Here is a 10,097-nt window from a genome sequence, read left to right as displayed (position 1 = left end):
TTTTGTGGCCATCCACGCGTGCGCGTGGAGTGTGCCTACGCGTGGCCCTGTTTTTATCCCAAAGTTGATTTTTGAGTTTTAAAGGCCAAATTTCATACTTCTAAGCCTCCGATCTCACCACTTATGTCTTAAATCATTATAATATGCCTAGCAATGAGACAAAGAGCTAGTGAATATGGTAAATTGCGAATGAAGCAAGGCAAAAATGAATGATCAATGAGGATCAAAGATGATTATGTGAGATGCAGAGGATGGCGGTGGAAGTGCTTGTTATGCCATGGTCCGAAGGGCCGTAATTGCTAATGAATTGGCTGGTTATGGATTTAACCGTGAGCCGGATGGCTGGATTATTGCCGTGCTACGGCAGAGCCATGATTATGGCTAAGTATAAATGCATAAATGCTGTTGAATGAATTGTGAATGTTTGCACTTCTACCATCGGAAATGAGGGTTTTCCTGGGAGGAAGCAGTGGCTAGCCACCACGTGCTCCAGGTTGAGACTCGAAGCTCTTTTGACCATATGTCGTAAGTGTGGCCGGACACTGTGAAAGCCCCGGATGAGCTCGCCCCCGTAAATATTCACCAGTGAGGGTGATGGATATGGATCATGATTATGATCAAGTTTATGATGAGTATAACTCGAGTTGGGGATGCGCGACAGAGGGACAGTCCAATGGTTAGCTACCAGGACTTGTCGGGTTGGCTCTATAACTGACAGATGATATCATTAGCCACTAGGGACAGGCATTCATCATATGCATACTATATGAATTATTTGAGATTGCCTATTTGACTGCATATTACTTGCTAATTGTCTAAATGCCTTATCTTTTCCTATTTGTATATCTCTTGTTTGATTTAGCTGTGTTTGCTACATTATACTCCTGCTGGTGGTTGGGAGGTCTGAAGGAATTGGAAAGGAAAGTATTAGTTAGACTGAAGGATCTTTAGTCAGTTGCCACTTATGGTTTAGCTTGTTTATAAGCTTTGATATTATCTGGAAGAACTCCTAGGATTGCCTTCGGCTTTCCTCTATTATTACATGTTATATATGGGGAACTGTTACCATGCTGGGGACCTCTGGTTCTCACCCATGCGGATTTTGTGGTTTTCAGATGCAGGACGCGAGGCTTCCTGTTGAGGCATGCTGGAGACTTCTGGATTAGCGAAGATCCTTGTTCTCGGGACTCTGTTTTGATTTTATGATTTCTCTTAGATACTTTTATCTCCATTGAATAATACAAACTGTGATGACTCCTCTTAGAGGGGATTTTGGAGACTAGGTTCTCTGTTTTTGTGTCCCTTTGGGTTTTCTTTGGGGTTTTCTTATTTTATTATATGTATATATTGCTATGCTCGGACCGGTTATCTTTGCATCCGGATTTGAGTTTTGATGTTCCCGTTTTTGACACTCTTTTGTATATATATAATCTCGCGTTAGCTTATCCCTGTTCGTTACGTTATCGATCGGAGTGTTGCACTTTTGAGTTACGGTTTTTGTTTACCCCTTTTTCTACAAAGGCTCCTAGTTATAATCAATCATTCATACTACTATACGTACTAAATTTTAATTCTAGAGGTCGTAATACCTTGCCATCTCGGAATTATGACTTAAGCATAAGACTCTGTATGGTAGGGTGTTACATTATGGTATCAGAGCAGTTTGTTCCTGTAGAGCCTGAGGGACGGACTGACTAAGCTTCTGTGCATTCTCTGTATGTGTGTTATGTGCTGTTAGTATATCTACTTGATATAGTTGGCATAAACGTTCATGAGCATGCATTTGGGACTTTGAAGTACTAAACTTCCAATATTGAGACTGATCAACTTAATATCGATTGTTTGGTGTGTATAGGAACCAGATGGCGCCTCGTGGACACGGTAGAGGCCGTGGGAGAGGTCATACGAACGCTTGTGCGCCAGAGATTAACCCTAATGACCCAGTGAACTTTATGACTGCGTTGGAGAACATGACTGCTGCTATGCAAGCCACTGCTGAGGCTCTTGGTCCACAGATGAACAACCATGGTAATGACAGAGGTGGAGTTCAGGACCTGATGACACTGGCAAACTTTTTGAAGGTTAATCCACCTAAGTTCAAGGGAACCACTAGCCCGACTGAGGCCGATACATGGTTTCAGGCCATGGAACGAGCACTGCAAGCGCAGGTGGTACCTAAAGGGCAGCGTGTGGAGTTTGCTACCTATTTGCTCACTGGGGAAGCGTCGCATTGGTGGCAAGGAATCCGACGCCTTCTGCAACAGGGTGACGATTATATCACCTGGGATGTCTTCCAAGAGGAGTTCTATAAGAAGTACTTTCCGACTTCTGCTAGGACGGCCAAGGAGCTTGAATTATTGCAGCTGAAGCAGGGTACTATGTCCGTATCTGAGTATACTGACAAGTTTGAGGAGCTGTTCAGATTCTCTCGTATGTGTCAAGGGACTCCGGTAGAATATGAGGAATGGAAGTGCGTTAAGTATGAAGGAGGACTCCAGAGTGATATTTTCATCTCAGTGGGACCAATGGAGATCAGGACTTTCTCTGAGTTGGTGAACAAGTGTAGAGTTATTGAAGAGTGCGTGAAGAAGGCGGCTGCTGAGAGAGGGAGTCACAAAGGATCATTCCCACAGAACCAAGGGAAGAGCTTTGCACCTAGAGGTCCATCTTTCAAGAGGGGAGGTTCTTTTAGGAGGCCCAATAACAACAACTTCCAAGGTAAAAGGTTTGGAAAGCATCCTCAGAATGATCAAGCTTGTACTAGGTGTGGAAGTCACCATCCGGGAGCACCGTGCAAGGCCGGATGGGGTTTGTGCTACAATTGTGGAAAGGCGGGGCATAGAGCCGCAAATTGTCCGGAGAAGCAGAAACAAAGTTCCGGAAAGGCACAACAGACTGGTCGGGTGTTCACCACTTCAGCTATAGGTGCTGAGGGATCTGAGGCACTTATCCGAGGTAACTGTGAAATAGCTGGTCGAACTTTAAATGCTTTATTTGATTCGGGAGCATCGCATTCATTCATTGCATTTGAGAAAGCCCATGAGTTAGGATTGAAGATCGTAACCTTAGGTTATGACCTAAAAGTGTATAATGCTACCCATGAGGCCATGGTAACTAGGCTAGGATGCCTGAAAGTTTTGTTTAGGTTCAAGCAGCGTGATTTTGTCCATAATTTAATTTGCTTACCGATGATCGATCTTGACCTTATCTTGGGATTGGAATGGTTATCTGAGAATCAGGTCCTGCTTGATTGTTCTACAAAGTCGGTGTACTTTATGTCGGAAGATACAGAAGGGCCGGTCGTGGTGAATAATTATTACTTGAATTCGATGATGGTGAACTGCTCCGGAATCGAATGTCAGGGTATCCTGTTGTTAACCGCGGGTGTTTCGGGTGATGATCAAAGGATGGAACAGATTCCGGTGGTGTGTGAGTTTTCGGAGGTGTTTCCCGATGACATTGATGAATTTCCACCTAACCGAGATGTCGAGTTTGCTATTGAAGTGGTGCCTGGGGTGGGACCAATCTCAAGTGCTCCTTATAGAATGTCATCGTTAGAGATGGCCGAGCTAAAGTCTCAGTTAGAGGACTTGTTAGGTAAGGACTTTATCAGACCAAGTATTTCCCAGTGGGGTGCTCCAGTGTTACTGGTAAAGAAGAAGGACGGGAGTATACGGCTCTGTATGGATTACAGGCAGCTGAACAAGGTCACGATAGAGAATAAGTACCCATTGCCGAGGATTGATGATCTCATGGATCAGTTACAAGGAGCTGGGGTTTTCTCCAAGATCGATTTGCGATCCGGTTATCACCAGATAAGGGTGAGGGGTGAGGATATCCCTAAGACTGCTTTCAGGACTCGTTATGGTCATTACGAGTACACTGTAATGTCCTTTGGGTTGACGAACGCTCCTGCAGTATTCATGGATTACATGAATAGAGTGAGGCTGTGATGGATTGGAAACAACCAACCACAGTAACTGAGATAAGGAGTTTTCTGGGCTTAGCTGGCTATTACCGAAGATTCATCAAAGGCTTTTCACAATTAGCCTTGCCGTTGACAAAGTTAACCTACAAAGACACTCCGTTTGTTTGGACTCCTGAGTGCGAGGAGAGCTTTCAGGAATTGAAGAAAAAGTTGACCACTGCACCTGTGTTGGTGTTACCTGAGCCGAACGAACCGTTTGAGGTGTACTGTGATGCCTCACTAAAGGGTCTAGGATGCGTGCTGATGCAGCATCATAATGTGGTGGCGTATGCCTCACGCCAGTTGAGACCGCATGAAGTTAGTTACCTTACGCATGATTTGGAACTCGCTGCGGTCGTGTTTGCGCTAAAGGTGTGGAGGCATTACCTCTATAGGGTTAAGTTCCAAGTCTTCTCCGATCACAAGAGCTTGAAATATCTCTTTGATCAGAAAGAGCTTAATATGAGGCAGAGAAGGTGGATGGAATTATTGAAGGACTACAACTTTGAGTTGAATTACCATCTGGGAAAGGCGAATGTAGTGGCGGATACGTTAAGTCGGAAGTCGTTATATGCGGCTTGGATGATGCTTCAAGAGGAGAAGTTGCTCAAGGGATTCGAGAGTCTACAAATTTGTACTCAAGAAGTATCTGGAACTTTGTGTTTGAGCCGATTAGAAATCTCGAGTGACTTTAAGTCCGAACTCCTAAAGGCTCATGAAAATGATGAAGCGTTATGGAAGGTGTACCGACTATCGAGCAAGGAAAACAGTGGAGAGTGTCGGAAGAACAAGATGGGTTATGGAGATTCAAGGGTAGAATCATTGTGCCGAATGTTGGCACTTTGAGGCAAGATATCTTAAAGGAGGCACACAAAAGCGGATTCTCCATTCACCCGGGAAGTACTAAAATGTACCATAATTTAAAGGCGATGTTTTGGTGGCCAGGCATAAAGAATGATGTGGCAGAATATGTTTCAAAGTGCTTAACTTGTCAAAAGGTGAAGATTGAATATCAAAGACCTTCCGGAATGTTGCAACCTTTAGAGGTTCTGCAATGGAAGTGGGAAAGTATTGCAATGGACTTTGTGTCAGGATTGCCAAGGACTAGGATTGGTTTTGATGCTATATGGGTGATTGTAGACCGACTGACGAAATCAGCTCACTTTTTACCCATTCGGATGACTTACACCCTTGAGGAACTAGCACGGTTGTACATATAGGAGATTGTGAGACTTCATGGCGTACCGGCTACTATAATCTCTGATAGAGATTCTCGCTTCACTTCGAGGTTTTGGGGTGCATTTCAGAAAGCTTTCGGAACCCGACTAAGCTTGAGTACGGCTTACCATCCTTAAACAGATGGTCAATCCGAGAGGACAATCCAAACACTAGAGGATATGTTGAGAGCTTGTGTTTTAGACCAACCGGCGAGTTGGGATCGGTATATGCTGTTAGTGGAGTTTGCATACAATAATAGTTACCATGCGAGTATCAGAATGGCTCCGTATGAGGTATTGTATGGGAGGAAATGTCAATCTCCGCTATGTTGGTATGAAGCTGGAGAGAAAGGCTTGTTGGGGCCGGAGATGATAGCTGAGACCACTGAACAAGTCAAGAAAATCCGAGATAGGATGCTTACGGCGCAGAGTTGCCAAAAGAGTTACGCCGATCAGAGACGGAAGCCCTTGGAATTTGAGGAAGGAGATCATGTTTTCCTTAAGGTTACTCCATCCACGGGAGTAGGTAGGGCGATTAAAGCAAGGAAGTTGAATCCTCGGTACATCAGTCCATTTCAGATCCTGAAAAGGGTTAGACCGGTGGCATATCGGATGGCTCTATCACCTCATCTTTCGAACCTGCACGACGTGTTTCACGTTTCATAGCTTTGGAAGTACACTCCTGATGCTAGCCATGTGTTAGAACCTGAATCAGTTCAGTTAAGGAAAGATTTGACGCTTCCAGTGGCTCCAGTCAGAATTGATGATACTAGTATCAAACGGTTGCGTGGAAAAGAGGTTTCATTAGTCAAAGTGGCATGGAGTCGAGGCGGTGTTGAGGAACACACTTGGGAACTTGAGTCAGAGATGCGATCGGATTATCCGCACTTATTCTCAAGTAATTGAATTTGAATTTTGTGGGCAAAATTCCCAATTAGGTGGGTAGAATGTAAAACCCGGTTAATTAATGGCTAATTAACCCATAAATGAGAATTTATTCTAGAAAGCCAAAAATGTGATTTTTATGGCTAAAGATGATAGAGGAGATTGAGACGAGAATTTTGGTACCAATTTTATAGAAATCGGACCAAGATTGGACCGAACGGGCCAAACCGGGCCAACCGGATCCAAAGTGGGCCCTTGGCCCAACTAAACTAAGTCAAAACCCTAGTTTTTAGCACTCTCTCTCCTCATTTGTTACACACACACACACACGCTAAAATGGAGTAAGGGAGGGGAAGATCACTCTCTCAAACTTCTATCTCTCACTTGATCTTCAAACCACCATAACTTTTGATCTAGAGCTCCGATCGCTGCACCGTTTACGGCCACGCGTTCATCGCAGATAGCTCTACAAAACCCATACAATCAATCTTGAGGTAAGCTACGTTTTGCTCTTTGAATTTCCAGCCTTGATTTCGAGTTTCATGAGCAAAAATATTCAAATTTTGGGATAGGACCCAACTCTCTTGAAGGAGAAGGTTAATCTTGTCTCCTTGGACCTTGGGTGTGGTAAGATTCTCAACCCTAGTGTAATTTATTGTTCTATGATGTTTGGGTATTGAGATGTTGTGTATGGGTATGATGATTGTGACTTAGGTTGTGTATATGTGAATATTGGAGTTTGATTGGTGACTTTGGAAAGCTTGAAAAGGGAGTTTTGTGTGATAAAATCTGTTTTTGGAGGTGTTGAGATCTTGAGAGCTTGAGAAAAAGTGATTTGGAAGTGCTCTGGTTGAGCTTGGTAAATCGGCTAAGGTATAGTCTCGGTTTCTCGTATCTAATATGTAATGTGGTAGGAAATACTTAGGCTAGAAGGCCCTAAGATAGGCATTGAATTGATGATGTTGTTGAATAGTTGAGATATATGATGTGATCATATATGTGATTATGAATATTGATGTCTTGATTGTGTGATATATGAGAAACTACATGTTGTGATATATGCTTGATGAATGATTGAGGTTGAATTAGTGGGTGGTGCCATGTTGATGGTGAGTATGATGATGATTATGTATCATGATGTTTGATTTGGAAATGGTATTATCGGAAATTGGGCTGAGGAAGGATGTGTGATATGATATTGTGTTTGCCCTGTAGCCATTTGATTGAGAAGTGTTAAAATGGTTGGACGGTGGTTTTGGGAATTTTGGTAAAGTGTCAATGTGTGAGTTGAGGATGGCTTGATGTTGATTTTGATACATTTTGATTGATTTCGAAAAAGGTGAAATTGGCATGTTTTGGTTGATTTTGAAAAGAGTTGAAAATGGTTTGTTTTGAAAATGGCACCTTGTGGTTTTGTATGAAAACATGGTTTTCGGGCATGTTTTGACGGGCCATAACTTGGACTAAGGATCCCCGTTTTGTACCAAACTTATTTAGAAATGAAATTGGATCCGGGATGTCCACGCCGCTGGAAGAACGGGCGGAAAATAATTTAAAATGAGAAAGTTATGTCCGTCGGAAGGTTGGGGGTTGAATCTGTGAATTCTGCAGCTTTTAACTTAGAAGATTTTTAGCAGAATGACCCTCCGCGCATAGGCGCACTTGGCATATACGCGCCGTTCTTCAAGAAAGCACCATCCACGCATGCGCGTGGTGTGCGCGAGCGCGTCGATGCGCTGCACCAAATGCCCAGCTATTTTCCCGAGAGTTGTGCCAGAATTGTGCCAGTTTTGTGCCTGGGGCGCAAGAGCACCCACGCGTACGCGTGGCTGACGCGTGCGCGTCGTTTGGCTATTTTTCAACCCGCGCGTCTACGCGTATGACGCTTGCGCGTCGATGAGTTTTGTGGCCATCCACGCGTGCGCGTGGAGTGCGCGTACGCGTGGCCCTGTTTTCATCCCAAAGTTGATTTTTGAGTTTTAAAGGCCAAATTTCATACTTCTAAGCTTCCGATCTCACCACTTATGTCTTAAATCATTATAATATGCCTAGCAATGAGACAAGGAGCTAGTGAATGTGATAACTTGTGAATGAAGCAAGGGAAAAATGAATGATCAATGAAGATCAAAGATGATTATGTGAGATGCGGAGGATGGCAGTGGAAGTGCTTGTTATGCCATGGTCCGAAGGGCCGTAATTGCTAATGAATTGGCTGGTTATGGATTTAACCGTGAGCCGGATGGCTGGATTATTGCCGTGCTACGGCGGAGCCATGATTATGGCTAAGTATAAATGCATATATGTTGTTGAATGAATTGTGAATGTTTGCACTTCCACCATCGGAGATGAGGGTTTTCCTGGGAGGAAGCAGTGGCTAGCCACCACGTGCTCCAGGTTGAGACTCGAAGCTCTTTTTACCCTATGTCGTAAGTGTGGCCGGGCACTGTGAAAGCCCCAGATGAGCTCGCCCCCGTAAATATTCACCAGTGAGGGTGATGGATATGGATCATGATTATGATCAAGTTTATGATGAGTATAACTCGAGTTGGGGATGCGCGACAGAGGGACAGTCCAATGGTTAGCTACCAGGACTTGTCGAGTTGGCTCTATAACTGACAGATGATATCATCAGCCACTAGGGACAGACATTCATCATATGCATACTATATGAATTGTTTGAGATTGCCTATTTGACTGCATATTACTTGCTAATTGTCTAAATGCCTTATCTGTTCCTATTTGTATATCTCTTGTTTGATTTAGCTGTGTTTGCTACATTATACTCTTGCTGGTGGTTGGGAGGTCTGAAGGAATTGGAAAGGGAAGTATTAGTTAGACTGAAGGATCTTTAGTCAGTTGCCACTTATGGTATAACTTGTTTATAAGCTTTGATATTATCTGGAGGAAGTCCTAAGATTGCCTTCGGCTTTCCTCTATTATTACATATTATATATGGGGAACTGTTACCATGCTGGGGACCTCTGGTTCTCACCCATGCGGATTTTGTGGTTTTCAGATGCAGGACGCGAGGCTTCCTGTTGAGGCATGCTGGAGACTTCTGGATTAGCGAAGATCCTTGTTCTCGGGACTCTGTTTTGATTTTATGATTTCTCTTAGATACTTTTATCTCCATTGAATAATACAAACTGTGATGACTCCTCTTAGAGGGGATTTTGGAGACTAGGTTCTCTGTTTTTGTGTCCCTTTGGGTTATATATTGCTATGCTCGGACCGGTTATCTCCGGATTCGGATTTGAGTTTTGATATTCCCGTTTTTGACACTCTTTTGTATATATATAATCTCGCGTTAGCTTATCCCTGTTCGTTACGTTATCGATCGGAGTGTTGCGCTTTTGAGTTACGGTTTTTGTTTATCCCTTTTTCTACAAAGGCTCCTAGTTATAATCAATCATTCATACTACTATACGTACTAAATTTTAATTCTAGAGGTCGTAATACCTTGCCATCTCGGAATTATGACTTAAGCATAAGACTCTGTATGGTAGGGTGTTACACTATACTACATCAGATTTTATAACTAAGTCCCTACCGTAACAAATATATTAGAATTAATGGAATATTCTATTAAACTATACAGAATATTCAATCAAGTATTAGGCATATTGGTTTTGTTTAACGGAATATTCCGTTAATTCCGACATTCTTGTCACGGCAAGGACTTAATTACAAAATCTGATATAGTATGGGACTTAATCGAAAAAAAGTAATATACATTAAACCTTAACTTTAAATTCTAAAACTAGAACTAATTCTAAAACAAAAAAGTTAAATACACACTTCATGGAATGACCCCCGTAACATCCCTTTTTTAAATTATAAATTAATCGGGCTCACACTCAGGCGCGCCTTCAATGCAAGAATCAATTTTGTTTCTCAATTAAGTAGATCAAATACGAGACTGTGACAGAGATCCACATTTTCTTCCAGTGTTGTCAATACCGGTTCGATTTGATACTATTTAAGTATTCAATCTCTATAATAAATTGTTTTGATATTAATATTTTCTT

The sequence above is a fragment of the Arachis ipaensis genome, chromosome B05 (genome assembly GCF_000816755.2).
Source record: "Arachis ipaensis cultivar K30076 chromosome B05, Araip1.1, whole genome shotgun sequence".
Taxonomy (NCBI): domain Eukaryota; kingdom Viridiplantae; phylum Streptophyta; class Magnoliopsida; order Fabales; family Fabaceae; genus Arachis; species Arachis ipaensis.
The sequence above is the reverse complement of the archived record's forward strand: the minus strand, read 5'-3'. Positions refer to the sequence as shown.